This window comes from Carassius carassius, chromosome 22 (assembly GCF_963082965.1).
Source record: "Carassius carassius chromosome 22, fCarCar2.1, whole genome shotgun sequence".
Taxonomy (NCBI): domain Eukaryota; kingdom Metazoa; phylum Chordata; class Actinopteri; order Cypriniformes; family Cyprinidae; genus Carassius; species Carassius carassius.
Window position 1 is genome coordinate 17,753,940 of NC_081776.1, and position 12,769 is coordinate 17,766,708.

General features: G+C 47.2%; 1 pseudogene; it reads right to left on the reverse strand.

Annotated features, from left to right (window-relative positions):
• The window catches only part of LOC132098514 (solute carrier organic anion transporter family member 1B3-like), a 31,095-nt pseudogene that overhangs the window by 7,480 nt on the left and 10,846 nt on the right, over positions 1–12,769 (reverse strand).

The following is a 12,769-nucleotide window of genomic DNA, read 5'->3' on the forward strand; positions in this document are numbered from 1 at the left end:
ACAATTTTTTTACGCAGTCTTTCACAGATTGGAGAGCCTCTGCCCATCTTTACTTCTGAGATACTCTGCTTCTCTAAGACAAAGCTTTTATAGCTAATCATGTTACAGACCTGATTTCAATTAACTTAATTAATCACTAGATGTTCTCCCAGCTGAATCTTTTCAAAACTGCTTGCTTTTTTAGACATTTGTTGCCCCCGTGCCAACTTTTTTGAGACCTGTAGCAGGCATTAAATTTTAAATGAGCTAATTAAGTGGATAAAAGTGTAAAATTTCTCAGTTTAAACATTTGCTAGGTTATCTATGTTCTATTGTGAATAAAATATTGGCTCATGTGATTTGAAATTCCTTTAGTTTTCATTTTATTGAAATTTAAAAAACGTCCCAACTTTTCCGGAATTCGGGTTGTATTAAAAAAATGAAAAGGTTCCATAAAATGTGAAATTAAAACCGCCAATAGGTAGCAGCAAGTCACTGTTAATAAGTGAGTCATTGCGATTGAACCGAATCATTTAAACGGTTGATTCATTCAGGAACGAAGCACTTTAATGTTGCTCAGAGACGCAAAACTGTGGCTGCAGCAGGTGCTGCACTTTTTTTCACTTCTTAAACTATTGTGAATTTACATTCTGCGTTTAAATTAATAGTACCCACTGCAAATAATCCTAGGGGTGGCCACAGGGGTGGCCAGAGTTTATACAGGGGTGGCCGTGGCCACCCCTGGCCACCCCTTGGGGGCGCCCCTGTTGAAATAGGCCTATAATTTGCCAGTACACTAGGATCTAGTTTTGGTTTCTTAATAAGAGGCTTGATAACCGCCAGCTTGAATGGTTTTGGGACGTGACCTAAAGATAACGACGAGTTAATGATATTGAGAAGCGGTTCTTCGGCTACAGGTAACAGCTCTTTTACTAATTTAGTGGGTACAGGATCTAATAAACATGTTGTTGGTTTAGATACAGTGATAAGTTTATTTAGCTCTTCCTGTCCTATATTTGTAAAGCACTGCAGTTTATCTTTGGGTGCGATGGATGAAACTGAAGTGTTAGACGCTGTAGAATCTACATTCGCTATTGTATTTCTAATGTTATCTATTTTATCAGTGAAGAAATTCATAAAGTCATTACTATTTAACGTTGGTGGAATATTTGAATCAGGTGGCATCTGGTAATTTGTTAATTTAGCCACTGTGCTAAATAAAAACCTTGGATTGTTTTGGTTATTTTCAATGAGTTTGTGGATATGCTCTGCTCTAGCAGTTTTTAGAGCCTGTCTATAGCTTGACATACTGTCTATAGCTGCCCTTATTGCGAGTTAATGCCTATGGTGACTCTGAGGACTCGCCGGGCGTTCTTCTCGAAGCCTGCATCATCCGCTGCGCCGCAGCGCCGTAAAAAGCGCCGCTCGTAGCGTCTACCGGAACCGCCTCCAGCTCTGCCGAGCTCGCCGGTTCCCCCCGCTTCACCGGCCTCCCCTGCATCGCTTCCCGATGGTCAGCGTCCGCTGTCTGCCACCGCGTCATCGGAGGAAGTGGATCTCAGGGCCGCGTCGGAGGAAGAGGACACGTGCTCTCTGCTTGCTTCGGGCAGTGAGGGTTGGGCGAGCTCCGTGGATCTCGCGCCTTCTGCTCAGAGGCCCAGCAGATGGGCGGATATCGATAAAGAGCTGATGCGAGTGCTCACGCTGGCCGCGGCGAGCCTCGGCCTCGAGTGGTCTGCACCAGTGCCCCCTTCTCGTTCCCGGCTGGATGGTAGCTTTCTCCCGGATGAGCGTTTTTCTCCCAGCTCAAAGCACGCCCCCTTTCTTCCTGAGCTTCACGAAGAAGTGGCGAAAGCTTGGAACGTTCCTTTCTCGGCGAGAGTTCGTTCATCTGTTTCACCGGCATTCTCCACACTGGACGGTGCTAAAAACAGAGGCTACCTGTCACTTCCGCCGGTGGAACAGGCTATAGCAGCGCACCTTTGCACGCCCTCTGCTGGACGGCGGACTAAGGCGGCGTTGCCATCCAAAGCCTGCCGCATGACGTCATCGCTGCTCGCACGGATCGTCTCTGCTGCTGGGCAGGCTGCGTCTGCGCTGCACACCATGGCCACGCTGCAGATTTTCCAGGGCGATCTCCTCCGCAAGCTGGATGAGATGGGACCTGAAGCGATCTGTCTCGCGGATCTGAGGAGTGCTTCGGATCTCTCCCTCCGCGCTACTAAGTCCGCTGCACAGGCCATTGGCCGGGTTATGGCTTCCGCTACGGTGGCTGAGAGGCATTTGTGGCTGACGCTTTCTGACATCAAGGAGTCTGAGCGCGCTGTGTTCCTCGACGCGCCGCTGACTCCTGCTGGCCTCTTCCGATCATCTGTCAGCGAGTTTGTGGATAGATTCGCCGAGGACCAGAAAGCATCGCAGGTGTTCAAGCACTTCTTGCCGAAGCGCTCCGGTTCTGCAGCTAGCCGCGATAGGCCGGCCCCACAGAGCTCTCAGTCACGCCCACCGCCTCCAGCTGCGTCATCGCGACAGCGTCAGCAACGCAGCTCGGGACCCCGTTCTCGCTCTTCCAGCCGTCGCCAAAAGCCGCGGCAAAGGATTGCGGTGAAGCCAGAAGGCCCGAAAACATCCTAGCGCTGCTAGGAAAGCGTCGGTTTATGAGTTCCGCTGCGGCCGAGCTCTCACCCAAGCGCGCCGCTGTTGCAGTTCCAAGAATTGTGACTGTCTCAGCGTCTTCTGCAATGGGCAAGCCTGCACGAGTGCCCGCTTGCCTGCACACAAAAGCCGTTATCACGGCTACCCAGATATTTCCCGAAAAGAGTGTTATTTCTGGTGTTCCGGCCACGGCCGATGGTGCTATAAATGTAGTGACGATGCCCACTCCTCAGTGCCCATCTCCACATGTAAGCACAGCCCTGCACACAGGGCTCGCGCCTATAAGATCGACTCAGATCGGTCACGCACACCACATAGTAAACGTGCCCACTCCTCAGTGCCCACAAACACTATGTCACACACGGCGCGTGGTTTCTGTAAAAACGAAACCCGTGCACGTACGCTCTGCCCATGCAGACAGCGAGTCAAAAGCAGTAAATGTGCACATTTGCAGCCCACACTTACTCGCAGACATCACGAGTCCTATGGGACCCGCTCAGCCCTCCCTCGATCGGTTAAGCGCCGGGACGGGGTCGAGGAGGAGCGATCTGCCCGCTGTGATCAGCGCGCTCCCCGCCTCAAATGCCACAGGCGTGACGCCCATGTTATAGCACACCGAAGCGCCGCCGTTGCCCAGGCAACAGAGCGCGCTTCGCATCCAGCCCTTAGCCATTCATGCGGATGCATGGTCAGCGCTTGCAGGGGTTTCGGATTGGGTGCTAGGCATTATAAAGAGAGGCTACTCGCTACAGTTTTCTCGACGCCCTCCGCGCTTTTTAGCGCGCGTGAAACCATGGTAAAAACAGAAGTAGCACACCTACTTCGGGCCGAAATATCAAAACTGTTGAGCAAAGGGGCTGTAGAGCCTGTGTCTCAAGCTCAAAGCGAGGGGGGGCTGTACAGCAGATATTTTCTGGTGCCCAAGAGAGACGGGGGTCTCAGGCCCATACTGGATCTAAGACAGCTGAACAGGGCATTGATGAAACGCAGTTTCAGAATGCTTACGACCAGGAAGCTCTAAGCGCATATTCGCAGAGGAGACTGGTTCATGTCAATAGATCTGAAGGACGCGTATTTTCAAATACAGATAGCGTCAAATCACAGGCGATATTTGAGATTCGCCTTCGAGGGCCAGGCATACCAGTTTACAGTCCTGCCGTTTGGCTTGTCCGTAGCTCCTCGTACGTTTACGAGGTGCATGGACGCAGCGCTCGCTCCTCTCAGACTCAGAGGCATGCGAGTGCTGAACTATTTGGACGACTGGCTAATTCTGGCTCAATCACGAGCGGAGCTCGTGGAACACAGAACCGTTTTACTCGATGACCTCGAGAAACTCGGTCTCAGTGTCAACTGGGCGAAGAGTTCGCTGAACCCCAGTCAGACGATACTGTTTTTGGGTTTAGCTCTGGACTCACGTTCCATGACGGCGTGGCTGTCACCACAGCGCGCATTGAGCATGCAGCGTGCGGCGAGTTCTCTCCGCTGCGGCGTGACTGTTTCGCTCAGAGAATGTCAGAGGATGTCACGTTCCATGACGGCGCGGCTGTCACCACAGCGCGCATTGAGCATGCAGCGTGCGGCGAGTTCTCTCCGCTGCGGCGTGACTGTTTCGCTCAGAGAATGTCAGAGGATGCTGGGTCTCATGGCCTCAGCATCTCCGGTTCTGCAGATGGGCCTGCTCCGCATGCGCTCCCTGCAGTTCTGGCTGAAAGCGCGGGTACCGCGCGGAGCGTCGGTATCTGGTCGACTGCGTCTCAAGGTCAATCAAGGCTGCGTTACAGCCCTGAAACCCTGGACAGCGATCGACTGGTACCAATCAGGTGTAAGCCTGGGGACTTCCTCGAAAGTGAGGATGGTGTCGACGGACGCCTCCACTTCGGGATGGGGAGCGCTGCTCGAGGGCAGACCGTCCTTTGGCCTGTGGTCAGAACGGGAAAAGCTCCAACATATCAACTGTCTGGAAATGATGGCAGTGGAGAACGCGCTGACGCGCTTTTGTCCCCGAATCAAGGGCCACCACGTCTTAGTCCGTTCGGACAACATGTCTGTGGTGTCCTACATAAATCGCCAGGGCGGTCTCGGGTCCCGAAACCTGTACAGGCTGACGGAACGCCTCCTGGTTTGGGCTCAGTGCAACTTGCGCTTGCTGAGGGCAGTTCATGTGCCTGGGCTACAGAATCTGGGTCCAGACAGGCTGTCCAGAAACAACATTCCCACGGGCGAATGGTCTCTACACCCGCAAACAGTCCGGCTGTTGTGGGAGAGATTTGGCAGGGCGGAGGTGGACCTCTTCGCGTCCCATGAAACCGCTCACTGCCCCGCGTTCTTTTCCAAGAACGAAAGCGCGCTATCACGAAGATGGCCGTGCTGCCCGCTTTATGCTTTCCCTCCCGTCTCCCTCCTTCCGCAGGTGATAGAACGGGAGGGAGAAACTAGATGTTCCATACTGCTTGTAGCACCTTTTTGGAAGAACCAACCATGGTTCCCAGATTTGATGCGGTTAGCAGACATCGCCCCGTGGCCAGTGCCTTGGAGGAGGGACCTCCTCTCGCAGGCCAGGGGCTCGATTTGGCACCCTACCGGGGTTGTGGTCCCTCCATGTGTGGGCGCTCAACGGTTACCCACTGATCTCTCAGTGGGAGTGCTAAATACCATCACTCAGGCTAGGGCTCCGTCGACGCGGCGGCTCTATGCCTCGAAGTGGTCTGTGTTCTCCAGCTGGTGTACAGCTCGGGGATGTTCACCCCTTAGTTGTGAGGTGACGGAGGTTCTCTCCTTCCTGCAAGAGCTGTTGGATAAGGGCAGAGCCCCATCCACGCTCAAAGTTTATGTGGCGGCCATCGCAGTGTTTTCTGAAACAGCGCTAGGTCAGTCAATAGGAAGGAACGATTTGGTCATCAGCTTCCTTAGAGGAGCTAGGAGGCTGAATCCTCCCAGACCTCCGTCAGTCCCTATATGGGACCTTGCGACGGTTTTGGAGGCCATGAAGGGTCCCCCTTTTGAGCCTATCCAATCGATTAGCCTCCAGCATCTGTCATTCAAGACGGTATTCTTGCTGGCTCTCGCTTCAGTGAAGCGTGTGGGTGACCTGCACGCGCTCTCGGTGAGCCAGTCGTGCTTGGAGTTTGGGCCTAATGACTCAAGGGTCATACTCAAACCTAGGCACGGTTATGTGCCAAAGTCCCTCAACACGCCGTTTCGGGCTCAGGTTATTGCCCTGTCTGCCCTGTCGGTGTCAGGAGAGGATGGAGATTTGAGTCTTCTTTGCCCTGTTAGGGTTTTAAGAGCTTATGTGTCTCGCTCTGCTGTCTTTCGACAGACTGAGCAGCTGTTTGTCTCGTTCAGTGGATGTTCCAAGGGAATGGCTGCTTCGAGACAGACTCTATCCAGATGGATAGTTGACGCCATAGCGTTAGCTTACGATTCCAAGGGCCTTCAGTGCCCACTGGGTGTCAGAGCTCACTCCACAAGAGGCGTCGCCTCGTCGTGGGCGTGTTCTACTGGGATCTCCTTGCAGGATATACAACCCGAATTCCGGAAAAGTTGGGACGTTTTTTAAATTAAAAAAAAATGAAAACTAAAGGAATTTCAAATCACATGAGCCAATATTTTATTCACAATAGAACATAGATAACGTAGCAAATGTTTAAACTGAGAAATTTTACACTTTTATCCACTTAATTAGCTCATTTAAAATTTAATGCCTGCTACAGGTCTCAAAAAAGTTGGCACGGGGGCAACAAATGGCTAAAAAAGCAAGCAGTTTTGAAAAGATTCAGCTGGGAGAACATCTAGTTAATTGATATCAGGTCTGTAACATGATTAGCTATAAAAGCTTTGTCTTAGAGAAGCAGAGTCTCTCAGAAGTAAAGATGGGCAGAGGCTCTCCAATCTGTGAAAGACTGCGTAAAAAAATTGTGGAAAACTTTAAAAACAATGTTCCTCAACGTCAAATTGCAAAGGCTTTGCAAATCTCATCATCTACAGTGCATAACGTCATCAAAAATTCAGAGAAACTGGAGAAATCTCTGTACGTAAGGGACAAGGCCGGAGACCTTTATTTGATGCCCATGGTCTTCGGGCTCTCAGACGACACTGCATCACTCATCGGCATGATTGTGTCAATGACATTACTAAATGGGCCCAGGAATACTTTCAGAAACCACTGTCGGTAAACACAATCCGCCGTGCCATCAGCAGATGCCAACTAAAGCTCTATCATGCAAAAAGGAAGCCATATGTGAACATGGTCCAAAAGCGCTGTCGTGTCCTGTGGGCCAAGGCTCATTTAAAATGGACTATTTCAAAGTGGAATAGTGTTTTATGGTCAGACGAGTCCAAATTTGACATTCTTGTTGGAAATCACGGACGCCGTGTCCTCCGGGCTAAAGAGGAGGGAGACCTTCCAGCATGTTATCAGCGTTCAGTTCAAAAGCCAGCATCTCTGATGGTATGGGGGTGCATAAGTGCATACGGTATGGGCAGCTTGCATGTTTTGGAAGGCTCTGTGAATGCTGAAAGGTATATAAAGGTTTTAGAGCAACATATGCTTCCCTCCAAACAACGTCTATTTCAGGGAAGGCCTTGTTTATTTCAGCAGGACAATGCAAAACCACATACTGCAGCTATAACAACAGCATGGCTTCGTCGTAGAAGAGTCCGGGTGCTAACCTGGCCTGTCTGCAGTCCAGATCTTTCACCTATAGAGAACATTTGGCGCATCATTAAACGAAAAATACGTCAAAGACGACCACGAACTCTTCAGCAGCTGGAAATCTATATGAGGCAAGAATGGGACCAAATTCCAACAGCAAAACTCCAGCAACTCATAGCCTCAATGCCCAGACGTCTTCAAACTGTTTTGAAAAGAAAAGGAGATGCTACACCATGGTAAACATGCCCCGTCCCAACTATTTTGAGACCTGTAGCAGAAATCAAAATTGAAATGAGCTCATTTTGTGCATAAAATTGTAAACTTTCTCAGTTTAAACATTTGCTATGTTATCTATGTTCTATTGTGAATAAAATATTGGCTCATGTGATTTGAAAGTCTTTTAGTTTTCATTTTATTAAAATTTAAAAAACGTCCCAACTTTTCCGGAATTCGGGTTGTATGTATGGCAGCAGGTTGGGCCTCGCTGTCTACATTTATCAGGTTTTATAACCTGGAGGTTCCCGCCTTGCAAGCGAGGCTGCTGTCGGTATAGCCGAATCAGGGCCCTGATGGGAATTCTGAGTTCGTGAACGTTATGCGCTGCCGACTGTTATATGGGCAGTATTACGTAAGACCCGCGTTGCCACATTGGTCAGGCCTTGCCTTGACTGTGTGATGATTTTATTGCCGCATCTACGGGTGCTGCTAGATATGGGACGGAGGGCTTTCCCCCTCTCCTGTCCTGGGCTCTCTGTGAGTCCCTCGGGTGACTGTGCACTGTAAATCCTGGGCGTTGCTTCAGGTTTATTGGTGTGTGATACCTGCACGCACGGCGTTTTACATGGGGTTCCCGTAGCGTCTTAGCTAAGATGCAGTACGAGAGAACTCTCGTAAGAGAACGTACTCGGTTACTAATGTAACCTCGGTTCTCTCTAGAAGAGGGAACGAGTACTGCGTTCTCTGCCGTGCGTACGATTCACTCTGGTTCGCTTCGGCGATGAAATAAATCAGGTGAGTCAGCCTTTTCGAGCTCCTTTTATAGGGTTGGGCAACACCCGTTTCGGCGAGAAGTGGCGTGATGGGCGCGAAGCGTCCTAATTGGTCTGATATTGCATCAGCCTGCGCTCGGTAGGCTGTGCACTTGCTGCAGAGCAGCCAATGAGCGAGCGAGCCGTCTCGCCTATGGCTGTGTACTGCTGCAAATGCGCTTTACAAAAATTCAAAGTTAAGGATAATTTTTTGCTTCAGTATTTTGTGAAAAGAGACTTTTCCCGTAGCGTCTTAGCTAAGACGCAGTACTTGTTCCCTCTTCTAGAGAGAACCGAGGTTACGTTAGTAACCGAGTACGTTTTCGCCTCAGAAACTGAGGTCTTAACGGCCTCCTTTAACATTACTGAATGGAAGAGGTAACTTACTTTTAATATAACGTCCATGAATGTCTTAAGTCATATTTACATAAGATTTTACAAAATCTGCATTTTTGAGGTTTTAATAGACGGTTATGGTTTTTTACTATATTAATTTGTTATCTTATTTTTCGCGGTTAAACTGAATGTACATTACAACCCGAATTCCGGAAAAGTTGGGACGTTTTTTAAATTTTAATAAAATGAAAACTAAAAGACTTTCAAATCACATGAGCCAACATTTTATTCACAATAGAACATAGATAACATAGCAAATGTTTAAACTGAGAAAGTTTACAATTTTATGCACAAAATGAGCTCATTTCAATTTTGATTTCTGCTACAGGTCTCAAAATAGTTGGGACGGGGCATGTTTACCATGGTGTAGCATCTCCTTTTCTTTTCAAAACAGTTTGAAGACGTCTGGGCATTGAGGCTATGAGTTGCTGGAGTTTTGCTGTTGGAATTTGGTCCCATTCTTGCCTTATATAGATTTCCAGCTGCTGAAGAGTTCGTGGTCGTCTTTGACGTATTTTTCGTTTAATGATGCGCCAAATGTTCTCTATAGGTGAAAGATCTGGACTGCAGGCAGGCCAGGTTAGCACCCGGACTCTTCTACGACGAAGCCATGCTGTTGTTATAGCTGCAGTATGTGGTTTTGCATTGTCCTGCTGAAATAAACAAGGCCTTCCCTGAAATAGACGTTGTTTGGAGGGAAGCATATGTTGCTCTAAAACCTTTATATACCTTTCAGCATTTACAGAGCCTTCCAAAACATGCAAGCTGCCCATACCGTATGCACTTATGCACCCCCATACCATCAGAGATGCTGGCTTTTGAACTGAACGCTGATAACATGCTGGAAGGTCTCCCTCCTCTTTAGCCCGGAGGACACGGTGTCCGTGATTTCCAACAAGAATGTCAAATTTGGACTCGTCTGACCATAAAACACTATTCCACTTTGAAATAGTCCATTTTAAATGAGCCTTGGCCCACAGGACACGACGGCGCTTCTGGACCATGTTCACATATGGCTTCCTTTTTGCATGATAGAGCTTTAGTTGGCATCTGCTGATGGCACGGCGGATTGTGTTTACCGACAGTGGTTTCTGAAAGTATTCCTGGGCCCATTTAGTAATGTCATTGACACAATCATGCCGATGAGTGATGCAGTGTCGTCTGAGAGCCCGAAGACCACGGGCATCCAATAAAGGTCTCCGGCCTTGTCCCTTACGCACAGAGATTTCTCCAGTTTCTCTGAATCTTTTGATGATGTTATGCACTGTAGATGATGAGATTTGCAAAGCCTTTGCAATTTGACGTTGAGGAACATTGTTTTTAAAGTTTTCCACAATTTTTTTACGCAGTCTTTTACAGATTGGAGAGCCTCTGCCCATCTTTACTTCTGAGAGACTCTGCTTCTCTAAGACAAAGCTTTTATAGCTAATCATGTTACAGACCTGATATCAATTAACTTAATTAATCACTAGATGTTCTCCCAGCTGAATCTTTTCAAAACTGCTTGCTTTTTTAGCCATTTGTTGCCCCCGTGCCAACTTTTTTGAGACCTGTAGCAGGCATTAAATTTTAAATGAGCTAATTAAGTGGATAAAAGTGTAAAATTTCTCAGTTTAAACATTTGCTACGTTATCTATGTTCTATTGTGAATAAAATATTGGCTCATGTGATTTGAAATTCCTTTAGTTTTCATTTTATTAAAATTTAAAAATCGTCCCAACTTTTCCGGAATTCGGGTTGTAGTTTCCTAAAGAAAACGGCGTTAAGTAATTGTCATAAGTCGGTCAGGCTCTTCATCAACCGTGCACTCCCTCACTCAAACACTCATCTCCTGCACCTGTACACCTTCCAATCAACCAATCACCAGCACCTGTTCACCATCAACCAATCAGCTCACCTCCACATAAATACACACTCCTCACTCATCCTCTTCGTCGGATCTCATGACTATCAGCGGATCAATCCGCTGCAAAGTCACTAGTATTGTCTCCTTCACAATTAACCTCTTGTGCTTACCTTCTCTCCAGCAATCCTCCCAGTACCTCCAGCTAACCACCTGTCCTCCGATACCTCCATCACTCACCATCGCCGAGGTGTGTGCTCACTTCCGGCAACTCTGGTTACCCCATCTGGCAAGAATACATCCTGATCTCAATCTCTCTCATACAACATCCACCTGCAACTCTTCCTCTGTCAATATTTATTGGTTTCAATAAAATCCTGAATACCTCTCAACCCCTGCCTCCAGTCTGCTTCTGTTACAGTAATAGACTAGCTTAATTATTTTAAGGCTGTTTAAGTGGTAGTTGTTAAAAGTATGTTTTTCATGTAATATTTCAGACTTGTTAAGCTTGTGTCTGCACCGAGAGTTAAAGAGACAGAAGCTGTTTGTGTGAGGAGTCATAGACCGTGTGAGGACCGAGGAGGAAGCGGTGTTCTCAGCTGCTTCTGAAGAGAGGGACCGATGGTTTAAGGCGAGTAAGGACTTTGGTAAACTTCAGAATTCTATCAAGTTATTTTTTTATTTTATTTTTTTTTTACTACAACCCGAATTCCGGAAAAGTTGGGACTTTTTTTAAATTTTAATAAAATGAAAACTAAAAGACTTTCAAATCACATGAGCCAATATTTTATTCACAATAGAACATAGATAACATAGCAAATGTTTAAACTGAGAAAGTTTACAATTTTATGCACAAAATGAGCTAATTTCAATTTTGATTTCTGCTACAGGTCTCAAAATAGTTGGGACGGGGCATGTTTACCATGGTGTAGCATCTCCTTTTCTTTTCAAAACAGTTTGAAGACGTCTGGGCATTGAGGCTATGAGTTGCTGGAGTTTTGCTGTTGGAATTTGGTCCCATTCTTGACTTATATAGATTTCCAGCTGCTGAAGAGTTCGTGGTCGTCTTTGACGTATTTTTCGTTTAATGATGCGCCAAATGTTCTCTATAGGTGAAAGATCTGGACTGCAGGCAGGCCAGGTTAGCACCCGGACTCTTCTACGACGAAGCCATGCTGTTGTTATAGCTGCAGTATGTGGTTTTGCATTGTGCTGCTGAAATAAACAAGGCCTTCCCTGAAATAGACGTTGTTTGGAGGGAAGCATATGTTGCTCTAAAACCTTTATATACCTTTCAGCATTCACAGAGCCTTCCAAAACATGCAAGCTGCCCATACCGTATGCACTTATGCACCCCCATACCATCAGAGATGCTGGCTTTTGAACTGAACGCTGATAACATGCTGGAAGGTCTCCCTCCTCTTTAGCCCGGAGGACACGGCGTCCGTGATTTCCAACAAGAATGTCAAATTTGGACTCGTCTGACCATAAAACACTATTCCACTTTGAAATAGTCCATTTTAAATGAGCCTTGGCCCACAGGACACGACGGCGCTTCTGGACCATGTTCACATATGGCTTCCTTTTTGCATGATAGAGCTTTAGTTGGCATCTGCTGATGGCACGGCGGATTGTGTTTACCGACAGTGGTTTCTGAAAGTATTCCTGGGCCCATTTAGTAATGTCATTGACACAATCATGCCGATGCGTGATGCAGTGTCGTCTGAGAGCCCGAAGACCACGGGCATCCAATAAAGGTCTCCGGCCTTGTCCCTTACGCACAGAGATTTCTCTGAATCTTTTGATGATGTTATGCACTGTAGATGATGAGATTTGCAAAGCCTTTGCAATTTGACGTTGAGGAACATTGTTTTTAAAGTTTTCCACAATTTTTTTACGCAGTCTTTCACAGATTGGAGAGCCTCTGCCCATCTTTACTTCTGAGAGACTCATAGCTAATCATGTTACAGACCTGATATCAATTAACTTAATTAATCACTAGATGTTCTCCCAGCTGAATCTTTTCAAAACTGCTTGCTTTTTTAGCCATTTGTTGCCCCCGTGCCAACTTTTTTGAGACCTGTAGCAGGCATTAAATTTTAAATGAGCTAATTAAGTGGATAAAAGTGTAAAATTTCTCAGTTTAAACATTTGCTACGTTATCTATGTTCTATTGTGAATAAAATATTGGCTCATGTGATTTGAAATTCCTTT